The 13,617-nt window shown below is 41.4% G+C and overlaps 1 protein-coding gene and 1 long non-coding RNA gene across 20 annotated transcripts in view; one reads left to right on the top strand and one right to left on the bottom strand.

Annotated features, from left to right (window-relative positions):
* ZMAT4 (zinc finger matrin-type 4) overlaps positions 1–13,617 on the bottom strand; it is a 362,048-nt gene that overhangs the window by 92,155 nt on the left and 256,276 nt on the right. The gene's annotated exons all lie outside the window — the stretch shown is intronic.
* Positions 110–9,636, top strand: LOC145517006 (uncharacterized). The gene is made up of 4 exons (XR_014061921.1): positions 110–170; positions 1,029–1,139; positions 1,233–1,357; positions 5,905–9,636. It is a non-coding gene; the product is annotated as an uncharacterized LOC145517006 (long non-coding RNA).

The following is a 13,617-nucleotide window of genomic DNA, read 5'->3' as shown; positions in this document are numbered from 1 at the left end:
GAAGAAGTGATCATCACTAACTTGTAGACTCCAGATCCATCTTTCCCACAGTGACCATTGTATATCATGGTACAAAGGGACAAGGGACTGCATCTAAGATTCCAGCAGCAACCAGAAAAGAAGAGTGCTCTTGGTTGTGGGAAGTCTATCTCACCGGCACATGAGATATGGTGAGTTCTAGAACCACAGGTACCCCAGACAGCTCACATCAATCCTAAGATGAAACAAAGGAGCTTTCTTCCTCCAAGTTTCAGCCCGGCTGTAATAAACCACAGACATAACAAAGCCTCTGCCTGTCCCATCCAAGTCAGTGCTGACTCAGGCGGGAGAGAGCCCTGTGACTGGAGGGCCTTTGTCCACTCCATCCTGTAGACACTCAAGGTTTATGAAAAACGCCAGTTTGCCAGGCTCTCATCATTGGCCCAGTGTCAATACTTGGGGAAGTTCTTGGTCCGCTCACGCCACTCACACTGTGTTTGCTGGTCTGTGCCCCCAGCAGCCTGTGTTTCCCTCTGTGGGAGCATCATGAGGACCTGGGTATGGATCTGCCCCTCACCCTGCCCACCCTAACTCTATCTAGTGTGACTATATCTGGAGTTGGGTTTTTTAGGAGGTAATTAGGATTAAATGAGTTCGTAAAGGTGCGGTCCTATCTGATAGAATTAGTGGTCTAATAAGAGGAAGAGAGAGAAATCTCTTTCTTTCCAAATGTATGTAGAGAGGAGAGGTGTGTCAACTGGAAAATAAGAGCACAACTAAAAGCTGAGAATTATATTCTATCCAACGAGCTTTCTGAGGACTTAAACACAGGAGACAACCTCTCAGCTTGCTCTGAGGGCTGCTCCAAGAGGTAAAGGGATATGTACGGTGTTTTGCAAAAAAAATCCAGGTACTCAGAATATCAAAAATTACTGTTAATTAAAGAAAACCAAAAATCTAAAGTTAATGATGTTAGCACTTTTCTCTGTATGAGAAAATGTGAGTGCTTGCTCAAATGTCCTGTTTCTCTCTGTACTGAATCCCCTCAGCGTGCACAGTCAGGGAGTGGAGGAGGAGGAGGTCCATGGTTTCGATGGCTGATTACTTGAGGACAGCAGCATCCTTTGATATGGCAGGGGGCACTTTTTGTCCACAAACAGGTGAGGTGACAGCAAGAAGATGGTCAGCCACAGACCAGCATAAGTGACCCCACCACAAGGCAACAATGCTGACACCCTGTCTTGGACTTCCAGCCTCCAGGACTCTGAGAAGATGAATGTCTGCTGTTTAATCTCCCAGTCTGTGACATTCTGTGATGGCAGCCCGAGCTCACTGAGATGGTGTCCACCTTCATTACCAAGTTATGAGCTCCTTGAAGGTAGACACCTTGACTTGCTCACCTTTGTTGCCACAGCCTCAAGTGCCCAGCACATCTTTAATTCTTAAGACACGTTTGTCATAAGGAACCCGCCCATCAGAGCAGGAGACGTAAGGGATGTGGGTTGGCAAGATTCCCCTGGAGAAGGGAATGGAAACCCACTCCGGTATTCTTGCCTGAGAATTCCATGGACAGAGGGGTCTGGAGGGCTACAGTCCATAGTGTCGCTAAGAGTCAGACATGACTGAAGCAACTTAGCATGAACCCACTCAAGGCTGGAATACTTATCAGACATCGAGTGCAGATGTAGATCAGGCAGCCGGACACATAAGTCGAGAACTCAAAGAAGAGGTCAGAACTAGATGAATACACCTGCTGGTCATCAGCATAGATACAGTACTTGAAGCCAGGAAATTAGATAAATGCATTGGGGGGAATAAATAGTTAGAAAAAAAGTAGGTGATAAGGATAAACTGCAGGACTTCCCAAGTGGGGGAGTGGATAAGAATCTGCCTGCCAATGCAGGGGACACTGGTTCGATCCCTACTCTCGGAGGATTCCACATGCAGAGCAGCTAAGCTCGAGGGCCACTTCTGAGCCCACACAGAGTGGTTAAGACTCTGTGCTTCCAATGCAGAGGACACAGGTTCGATCCCTGGTTGGGGAACTTAAGATTCCTCATGCCATGGGTGGGGTTTGACCAAAAAAAAAGAAAAGAAAGCATTTACAACTGTAGCCTCTGCAGGAGGGTTTGGAGTTTGGGTAAAGGTGAACAGAACCAGGAGATATGGAATTATCCATTGGATGCATTAAATTTCCAAACCAAAATTCAGCACATCTGACCCTGTGACACTCTTCCTGATAACTCCACTCTGAATTATGTGTTTCCCCTGCAGTTTTTCTGAATAATTCTGCATATAAAATTGCACTGTTATCTACTTTTGTACCTAAGTGCCACTGAACCATTCCTGGTCTGGCAGACAGTCAGAAAGTGATTACTGAACCAACCAATAATCAAACAATGAATGGATCAGGATATCTGACATTTAGTTTGTCCTTGAAAATCTGAGATGAGTACTTCCCTTAAGAATATTGTTGCAGAATATTCTATCAGAAAGGCTGAGATTTTCAAGGGCATTAAGCACACTGAGAATGTATCACTGCATTATGTAACTAGAACATTTGAGGTGTATCTGCAGCAGAGTCAGGTATTAGAATCCAATGCATAGATAAACAAAAGAAAATATATACAAACACATATATGCACACACATACACACATATATATACATATATACACGCATATATACTCAAAAGTGTATATGTACATACATATACTTGTCTTTATATATTTGTATGTCTATATACACAGAGAGAAAGAGAAAAAATATTCTTTCACTGTCTTTATGGACCAGGAAGACATATACATGGCTAAAATTAATATTCAATAACATTATTAACAATATGATAATTCAACTTACTTGAATTGTAATTTTTCTACCATTTAAAATTTTTCTACTATGTATAAGCTGGGAATAGAATGAAAATATTTTATACTTTTGAGATTTCAATACCTTCTAGACTGATTTTCATATTTAAATTATTTCAACTTGCTTCTTCAACTTTAAATCTAATGAGAGCTGCATCTCTTTTCTTACACAGCAATAAGCACTGTCTGTGTTCAAAAAACAGGTATGTTAATAAGGCTTTGTAACTGATCCAGCTCTACCTCTTAGGGAGTCCCTGGAGAGGAGATGGGAGGAGGTGAGGATTAGTCTACAGATAGAGAGGCAAGAGGCCAAGGGATTGAATACTGGAAGGTCTCACTTCTGTCTCTGAGGTGGAAGGGAAGCCACCGCTGAAAGTGAAGATGGTGGAGGCTAGGAAGAGCTTTGCAATCAGTTGTCAGCTTTGAACGGTCCACAGGGAAAAGGAAAGTTACACAGAGATACACGGGAGGACTAAGCTCTGAGTCAAGAGCTGAGGAAGGACTGTGTTAACTTATCACTGCCAAGGTTTAGGTGATTTTTCCCATTGGCGTCTCAACATCCTGATCAGAGAAAAGGATGTGAAAATGTGTGGGTGACTCCAGGTTACAGTCTGTCTGGGGGGATGTAACACACCAGAGGGCCAGAGACCTGAGGGTACTAGCAAGAGATGCATTGAAGACAGAGAGGCAGGAAGATGTCTAGGTGATAAAAGAAATGAAGACAGGAAAAAGTTGATAAGATGATAATACATGTATCAAAGGACTAAAGGTCGTAACACTGGACATTAAGATTTTGGAAGGCTTATTATGAGTCAACTACTGTGTGAAGTATTTCACACACGTTATTCCATTTCATAATAACTAGGAAGGCTGCACTATGACTATCTCTATTATGAGCTCAAAGAGGTTGGGTAAGGTTATCAAGGTCATACTGCTAATAAATTATAGAACTAACAGGACTCAGCCCTCTTATCTATTATATTAGGAGACCACATGACAAACAGTTACAGTGAGATTAAGAAATTGTTTTGAGTTCAGAAAGCTGTGATCTGGGCAAGAAATTTTGGATGAAAAGGAAAAACTGCTGGAGGGCTGAAGATCTAGAAGTTGGTAGCTGGCTGGCATGAGTATGGGAAGAACTTGATTACTAATTTGGAGCAGAGAGCTGGAAATCTGAAAATGTCTTTAATAAACTATAAGGCTGTCAACAATGCTTCTGGGTTATTTGTAACCTAGAATGAAAATAAAGAGTGGCCATAAGGGACTATGCCAACCAAAATCTATGCAATACACAATCACTACTCCTGTAAATCTGAATACACAGCAGTAAACATCCATCACACAGTGGAAATAAAGATCGTGTTTCTATGGAAGATCACATAGACGTATTATAATGTCTTCTTGGGAAAACCTTACTTTCAGTCTTTCCTTTCTATCTGAATTCTACTTCCTGGCCAAAAAAAAGCACTTATTTTCAATTCATACTTAATGATTTGATCCTCCACATGAAAAGTTTCACACAACTCATGCTGGTTCCTCCATCTGAAAGGTCCAACTATCAGTGGCATTCATGCAAACTCTCCCTTGTCTGGACCAAATTCCACACATTCTACACAAAGTTTTTCTTTCTTTTCCAAACAGAAGTATAGCGTCCACTGAATCTGCAAATGGTTGATTCTGAGAAACAGAATCCGCAGATGCGAAGGGCTGAGTGTACTATGCCATGTCATACAAGGAATTTGAGCAGCTGCGAATTTTGATATGAGGAGAGAATCAATCTTCCCCAGAAACTGAGGGACAGCAGTCTATACTACCTGTGCTCCAAAATCCCCAGCATGCTTATTTATACTTCAAATGCCTCCTGTCTTTCCTGTGAAGTGTGAAAGTCGCTCAGTTGTGTCCAACTCTTTGTGACCCTATGGACTATACAGTCCATGGAGTTCTCCAGGCCAGAATACTGGAGTGGACAGTATTTTATACTGGAAAGGATAGCCTTTCCCTTCTCCAGGGGATCTTCCCAACCCAGGCATCAAACCCAAGTCTCCCGCATTGCAGGCGGATTCTTTACCAGCTGAGCCACAAGGGAAGACCTTGTCTTTCAGTTACATCCATAATTACAAAACAACAGCTCATGATCATTGGGAACATATTCCCCGACAGGCTTAGCATGGGTCCTTTTAAATAGATTTTCTCTAACTATCACACATCTCCTATGTAGAGCTCAACTGGTATCAGATCCATTTCATAGATGAAGAAACTGAGGTTCAGAGAGATTAAGTTACATGTTCAAGGTCACACACTCAAACAGGAGGAAACTCAGTACTGAGACACAGTGATACCTATCATTAATCTTGCACCCAATCCCAAGTTTTCCACACTTACATATTTATATTCTGTATATCTTGAGCATTTCTTAACAAGTAAGGACAGGTTAAGATCTGAGTCTAAATCATCTTTGTGTTTCCTGGAGTGAGCATAACAGTGCTTTGCCCATAGGAGGTTGTGCAAAGATTCTGAATGAAGGGAAACATGAATCAGCTTATAGTATTTAATAAAGAAAATTTCATTCCTGGGCATACAAATAATTGTAGGAGAGGGTAAATTATCAGAAGAAAAATTATTTAAAAGTGAGGAAAAGTTGTTAATGTAGAAGAAAAACGGCTGCCTTGGAAATGAACCCAGATCATTCTGTCATTTTTGAAATTGCATTCAAGTACTGCGTTTCTTACTTTTGTTGACTGTGAGGGCTATTCCATTTCTTCTAAGGGATTCTTGCCCACATTAGTAGACATAATCATCATCTGAATTAAATTCACCTATTCCTGTCCATTTTAGTTCACTGATTTCTAAAATGTCAGTGTTCACTCTTGCCATCTCCTGCTTGACCACGTCCAATGTGCCTTGATTCATTGACTTAACATTCCAGGCTCCTATGCAATATTGCTCTTTATACCATCAGACTACTTTCGCAGCCAGATACACCCACAAGTGAGCCTGTTTATGCTTTGGCCCAACCTCTTCATTCTTTCTGAGGATATTTTTCCCCTCTTCCCCAGTAGCATATTGGATACCTGAACAGTCATTGGAAGGACTGATGCTGAAGCTGAAGCTCCAATACTTTGGCCACCTGACATGAAGGGTCAACTCATTGGAAAAGACGCTGATGCTGGGAAAGATTGAGGGCAGGAGGAGAAGGGGACGACAGGATAAGATGGTTGGACAGTATCACTGACTCAGTGGACATGATTTTGAGCAAACTCCGGGAGATAATGAAGAACAGGGATGCCTGGTGTGCTGCAGTTCAAGAGGTCACAAGGAGTTGGACATGACTTAGCGACTGAACTACAACAACAACAGAAGAAAACTGGAACTGCAGCAAAGCAGGAACACTAAAGCGACCCAAGCCATCCCAGTCCTGCAGAAGCCTCACTGACCCCACTCACTGTTAACAGACACACACGCTGTGATAGTGCATGTCTCCAACATGTTGTTTTCTGACCCATAAGAGTTTGATTTCCATTTAAAAATTTTTATTTTTCTTATCTCACTCCTTAATACCTCAGCAATGCACAGCCCATCAATGGCATATATATATATATTTTTTTTTTTTCCCAAAGGTAAGTAATGTCACAAAGGTCATCTACTAATGCAGTGATATATAATTTAAGTCAAAGCTTTTATTTTTCTAAATTAAATGTTATAACCTAGACCAGTGGTGGCACTACACTGCCTGATAGTTAAGGAAGGAGAGGAAATACGCCTTATGGTATATTGTTTTTTAAAAAGATGCCTTGTGTATATGTAGGTGTGCAAGAGGTTATATGTCCACACATGCAAATGAAAAGCACACATGAGGCATGATCACTACATGTAATGCTGAATATTTGGACTTTAGTCTCAAAATTGTTTTGCACAGACATTATAGAATAGCACTGGAAAACATAAATATATTGTGAGCCACGTGTGTAATTTAAATTTTCTAGAAGCCACAGTAAAAGAAAATAAGGCAAAATAGATGAAATTAATTCTAATAATATTAGTGTATTTTACTTAATATGTCTGAAATACTATAATTTCAACCTATAATCAATTGAAAAATATTAATGCTAAGTGCTTATTATTTTTAAATGCCCAACAGCTGTCACATCAGACGGTACACAATGGAATGTTCCAGTTGGAAAGACTCACAGAGATTACATACTTGAATGCCATGAATTTACATATTAGACACCAAGGACCGGAAAGGCTGAGTGACTTGTTTAATTCCACACATTTCTAATGTAAGATACTTTCTTCCTCTTTATGGCCTGTTCCCTTATTGTTTCTTGTTTGAATGCAGGCAGAAGGAGGTAGGTTGGAATAAAGTAAAATCATAGTCATTTAAACTTCCCGAAATAGAAATACTTTAATGGTACCAGGAAGTTCAAAACTCTCATTTCACAAATGAAGAAACTCAGAAAGAGGAATGGAGTCATATGTTAAGAGAGTTTCATGCTCCAAGTTTGAGGTGAGAAATATGAGGCTCTGATTGTAAAGCTGCTTCTTAGAAGGTCCCTGAATGTTTTTACATTATCAATTGGTAATAAGCAGAGGAGAAAATAGCATGACTTGCCAAAAAATCTATAAAACTTTGACTAGGATGATCTTCTGCTATGGGCAGGAACAAAAGAAGAGGGATGAACAAACACCCCATAGATGAACATTATCTAAAAGTTTTAAATATCAGATACAACCAAGAGTTCAATGTCATTGGACTCAATAAAGTTCCTTTCTTTTCGGCTCAGTAGCTAGAGGTGTGGGATTCCCAGGTGGCACCAGAGGTGAAGAACCCGCCTGCCAGTGCAGGAGACTTAAGAGAAGACAGTTCAATCCCTGGGTGGGGAAGATCCCCTGGAGAAGAGCATGGCAACCCACTCCAGTATTCTTATCTGGAGAATCCCATGGTCAGAGGAGCCTGGAGGGCTACAGTCCATAGGGTCGCAAAGAGTCAGACATGACTGAAGAGACTTAGCACACACGCACAGCTAAAGATGCGTGACAAAGATTCTGTTTGTTTGCCTGCGTGCTAAGTCGTCTCAGTTGTGTCCAACTCTGTGTGACCCTATGGACCACAGCCTGCCAGACTCCTCTGTCCCTGGAATTCTCCAGGCAATAATACTGGAGTGGGTTGCTGTGTCCTTTTCCAGAAGATCTTGCTGACCCAGGGATCGAATCCGCATCTCTTATGTCTCCTTCACTGGCAGGCGGGTTCTTTACCACTAGCGCTACCACAAGCAAAAAAGCATCTAAGCACAATGCAAATAAATTAGTGTTTACTCCAGGTTTGTTCCCTTAAATAGCTGGGGAAAAATATTTCCTATTTGTTGTCACCTCTAAGAAACTAGGGCTCCCCTGGTGGCTCAGTGATAAAGAAGCAACTGCCAATGCAGGAGATGCAGGTTGGATCTCTGGATGGGAAAGATCCCCTGGAGAAGGAAATAGCAACCCACTCCAGTATTTTTGCCTGGGAAATCCCATAGACAGTGGAGCCTGGTGGGCTACAGTCCATGGGGTCCAAAAGAGTCAGACACGACTTAGCGACTAAACAACGACTGAGAAATTATCTTTCACAGTGCAGAAACACTCCTTATAGCACTAATCCTAGAGAAAGATGATTTCCACATCCTTAATTTCACCCAGAAATTCAAAAGTAAGCCAAGGCAGTAATGTTATGCATCAAGCTGCCATTCTACATGTAATGAAGAGGATCCAGAAGCCCTAATTCTGTACACGGGGAGTTGGGCAAGAAATGTGCACTGCTTGCAGGTAAAGGTTTTCTCTCTCGGGGTGTCATTCAGCACGGTGATCTTAAGCTCAATTATTAATACCTTCTTTGCATTCATAATACATCTGATCACTTTACAAAAAACTACTCAAGCATCAGTAACCTCCCACAATTCACTTGTGTGTAAAAGCTGCTAAGGAAGGAGTCATCGACACAGAGAAAAGATATGGAGGCAGGATTCCATCACCTACATCCCCTCATCACCTTGAAATCATCTGCCACGTTTTAATTTGTATACATTTGTAGAGTTTCCTGGAGATAGATCTAGAGGCCAGTCATATGGCTCTATTCCTTCTCCCCGTTTTGATGGTGGATCATCTTTTCAAAAGGAGGGGCAGCAATTTCCCTGGGGCTCATGTGTAAACGGCTTGGCTACTAACACAGCAAATGAGATTCTCCTCAATCTGATGAACAGATAGAGTGCCTACTAGGTCTGCTCTCCCAAACCAGGACAAAGCATTTCCATTTGTATGATTTCTGAGAGATCCACTTAGTCAAGGCACAAAGAAAGAGAAGGTGGCTTAGGAAATGATTTGCAATAAATCTTGATCGTGACCTTTCTCCAAAGACCTGGACACAAGTGGTGAGAATGATTGGGGAAAATTTGCTCTCTGTAACATCCCCTCTCAAAAGAAGACTCCTCACCACTACACACAGACACGCTCATACCCATCAGCATACATACGTTCCGAGACACCCCATCCTCTGGCCAAGCAATCAAAATTCCATTCTCTTGTAGTGGATGTACACTAAATATTCATTAAACATGATTCCTGCAAAGTTCCTGGTTGTCCAGTGGTTAGGACGCTGCGCTTCCACTGCAGGGGGCATGGGTCTGCTCCTTGGTGGAGGAACCAAGATCCCACATGACAAAGCACAGACAAAAAAATAAAAATAATACATTTTTAAATAATAAATAAAAAACTAAATGATTCCCACTGAAAGAGTGGGTACAATGTTCCAAAAAGAGCCTCTGACTTTAATTTGAAAGTTTTGAGTATTCCCCTTGTTTTATCACTTAACTGAAAGGACAATGCCAAAGAATGTTGAAACTGCTTTACAATTGTGCTCATTTCATATGATAGCAAGGTTATGCTAGAAATTCTTCAAGCTAGTCTTCAACAGTACATGAACCATGAACCTTCAGAAGCACAAGCTGGGTTTCAAAGAAGTAGAGGAACCAGAGTTCAAATTGTCAATATTTGGTGGATCATGGAGAAAGCAAAGGAGTACCAGAGAAGCATCTACTTCTGCTTCACTGACTATGCTAAATCCTTTGACTATGTGGATCCCAACAAACTGTGGAAAATTCTTCAAGAGATGGGAATATCAGACCACCTTACCTGTCTTCTGAGAAACCAGGTCAAGAGGCAACAGTTACAACCAGACATGGGACAACAGACCGGTTCTAAGTTGGGAGGAGTACAATAAGGCTATATATAAGGCTCAATGGGCATGAATTTGAGCAAACTCCAGGAGATAGGGGAGGATAGAGGAGCCTGGTATGCTGTAGTCCATGGAGTTACAAAACCAGACAAGGTTTAGTAAGTGAACAACAACAACAGATTTTGGGGCTTCTAAAAATTCCTCTGCATCTTCAATGATCCCTTCATCAACTCTTGTGTCGTGGCCAGGAAAATATTTAATACTTTGGATAAGTAGTTAATAGACATGGTTTTTGTGCATGTGTTTGAATAGCATTGTTTAAAAAGGGAAGCTTAAAGAGTATGCTGCTGCTGCTGCTGCTAAGTCGCTTCAGTCGTGTCCGACTCTGTGCGACTCCACAGACAGCAGCCCACCAAGCTCAGCCATCCCTGGGATTCTTCAGGCAAGAACACTGGAGTGGGTTGCCATTTCCTTCTTCAATGCACGAAAGTGAAAAGTGAAAGTGAAGTCGCTCAATCATATCCAACTCTTCGCGACCCCATGGACTGCAGCCTACCAGGCTCCTCCGTCCATGGGATTTTCCAGGCCAGAGTACTGGAATGGGGTGCCATTGCCTTCTCCTTAAAGAGTGTATATATATATATATATATATATGGATACATGGATATATGTATATATATATATATATATATTCATATATATATATGTGTGTGTGTGCTTGGTCACTTAGACATGTCCAACTCTTTGCAACCCCGTGGACTATAGCCTGCCAGATTCCTCTGACCATGTGATTCTCCAGGCAAGAATACTGGAGTAGGTTGCCACATCCTCCTCCAGGGGATTTTCCCAACCCAGGGATCAAACCTGCATCTCCTGCATTGCAGACAGATTCTTTACCTCTGAGCTGCTGGGGAAGCCTATATATATCCAAATCACTTTGCTATTTATCTGAAACTAAAACTATATTATAAATCAACTCTACTTCAAATTTTAAAAAGTTAAGATGTTAAAAATAAAAATTAACAAGGGACCTTAAGAAGTCAAAGAAACTATAATCTAGTAAAGTTTGAGAGTGGGAAAGGCTGAGTTCTGACATACCTTGAAGGGGTCCCCATCACCACCTGCCAAAAAAAGTGTCAGTGACCTGGGCTCTTTTCTAAAGGTTCCAGAATTCTGAGCAAGCTTCTTAGCCTCTGTCATAAGAGATGCCATGCAGAACTGTGAGAAAGTCCAGCAATGAAAATTAAGGACATTTCCAAAAGATCCTGTGACTATTCCATGGCACTTTTCAATATGTCATTTCCTTTTCATTTAATGGACATGGGAACATTTCCTAGTAGACATTTGAGGGTTACACATTTTGCATTACCTTTTCTTCTTAAGAAACAGGCCTGCACTCACAGAACTGATTGCAACTGAAAAACAGACTCTGCCAAGCATTGACGGTTGACGTATGGTGCAGCAAAGCTTTCACTCTGGGAAAAACCAGCTTCTCTGACATAAAGTCAAACAGTTCCTTCAAGTCCTGCACATCCCCATTCTTATTTTTAAGCCAGTGCTCAATTTATTCTGACAAAGAATCAAAATGGCCTCACAGTGTTTTGGGGGTTTTTTTGTTTGTTTTTGGTGTTTCGAAGGTCAGCTTTAAATGCCTTCACATTTCTTTGGCTGCCTTCTGTTAATCTTTCAGGAAAATAAACAACAACTTAGAAAAGATAATTTGCTATGCCTGCTAAAGCTTCTGGGGCTATAAGCTATAAACACGAGGCGATCACAAGTGACATAGCCTAGGGGAGCTTGTAATTACACAGAGGCATTTTGAGTCCAACCAGAAACCACTGATGAAAGATCGATGGGTAGGGGAGAGTTTTTGTCTCAGACAATCAAGTCTCATTCTAACAGATATATCTGCGGCACTGAGGAATCTTATATGAGGAATTAGGGTCCTAGGATCAATTTTAATTTCCCTAAGTTCCTAAGATGCAATTGCCAAGTTGTTTGCTTTTTGTTGTTGTTTGTTTGTTTTTAATGAAAACCTTTTATCTTTAGAAAAAATAAAATAAAAAAAAAAACACCTCCCTCCAGAGGGAGTGTTGGTCCCTTTTTCTGATCTGAAAGCTGGGCTAGGTATTCCTGCAAAAGTAATTGGTTCTTTAGCCTTGGCTCAAGTGTGTAGTTCCTGAAAAAATAACCACCTTCAAAAGTTCTGAAAAGAGGAAGACGGTCTGAATCTCAAACATAAAAAAATAATGAAAGAGATTAAAAAAATAAAAACTATGATTCCCAAGAGAGCAATCTTGAAATGTCTCCTCTGTCTCAAAGAGACATTTCTCAGCCAAATTGCAGGTGCTGGAGACAGGGGTCAGAAAGAACACTACAGTCATACCACCAAAATAAAATAATATAAAATTATTTTCAGATTATTCTCAGAATGGTACCAATTCCAGAGAGACAAGAAAAGCCAGTTGTTCTCATGGGAATTGCTGAGCACCAAATCAGAATTAATGACAAGGTAGCTGACTCAGACTCAAGGAGGCTGCCATCCTAGTAAATGTTCGATTCTTCCCTTTGAGCCAGAATCCACCAAGGTCTGGATAAAGGGAGGTAAACCTAGATGTCAACATGGAATTCCTCACAGTTCTGCACCCCTTGTCTCCTCAGAGAGAGAGAGAGAGAGAGAAATTAACAGAACTCAGAGAATTATTAAAATTAAACTTTAGAAGCAGAAATCGCTTCAAAGTCACATTAAAATAGTTATTAGCCGGGTCTTGTGCTATAATAGAAGTGGTGTATATTGATGACTCAGGTCATGATGAAGTCCTGGACAAATGTCTGCTTTGAAGAACCCCTGAACCACTCACGTGACTGTGGGATGGAGTCATCCTTGTTTTCCAGACTCAACCAGGACACTAGGTAGCCATCCCCGGGGGTCAGGGGGTGGAGCAGGGTACACTAGATGCTGAGGATGCTGGAATCTGGGGGCTGTTGGGAAGACATTCCGGCCGCCACCAACAACAAACCTTCAATCTGTCTTTATTCTCAGTTAGTGGGGAATGGACTCTTTCATCGCACAGTTAATGGGAGGGTCAGAAAACTCCTCTGCTTAGGAGGAAATCAGCTGCAGTCCCTTCTACAGTGTAAATAAGTGCTTATTAGATGGGAGGATACTTCTGTTATAAGGACCAGGAGACGATGGAGAGTTAGAGGCCTGGGGATCAGGGAAAGAAGCACCGCAGGAGAGGCCCCGCGAGGGCTAGAGTGGCATCCGAAGAAATCAGTGTGAGCATTAAAGTCAAACTTCACCCACCTCTCAATTTTGCATTTTTCAGGCTGTACCTAGGTGTGAAAGACCCCAGAAAAAGCTTCTGGTGTTCTGGAGAATATGGGACATAAACAAGGTCAGCCACGAGCATACGCATTGTTTGGATTTCTATTAAATAGGGGGAAACTGAGTAAATGTATAAGGCTATATAGGAAGTAAAAGTCATAATGAATAGAAAGCACATTACAAACTTGAAGTGCAACAGAAAAGTTTCTGAGTTCAAGCTATTACGTAGCTGTC

This window comes from Giraffa tippelskirchi, chromosome 8 (genome assembly GCF_054371585.1).
Source record: "Giraffa tippelskirchi isolate mGirTip1 chromosome 8, T2T-mGirTip1v1.2.pri, whole genome shotgun sequence".
Taxonomy (NCBI): Eukaryota; Metazoa; Chordata; class Mammalia; order Artiodactyla; family Giraffidae; genus Giraffa; species Giraffa tippelskirchi.
Note: the sequence above shows the minus strand (reverse complement) of the source record. Positions and strands in the feature narration are given on the sequence as shown.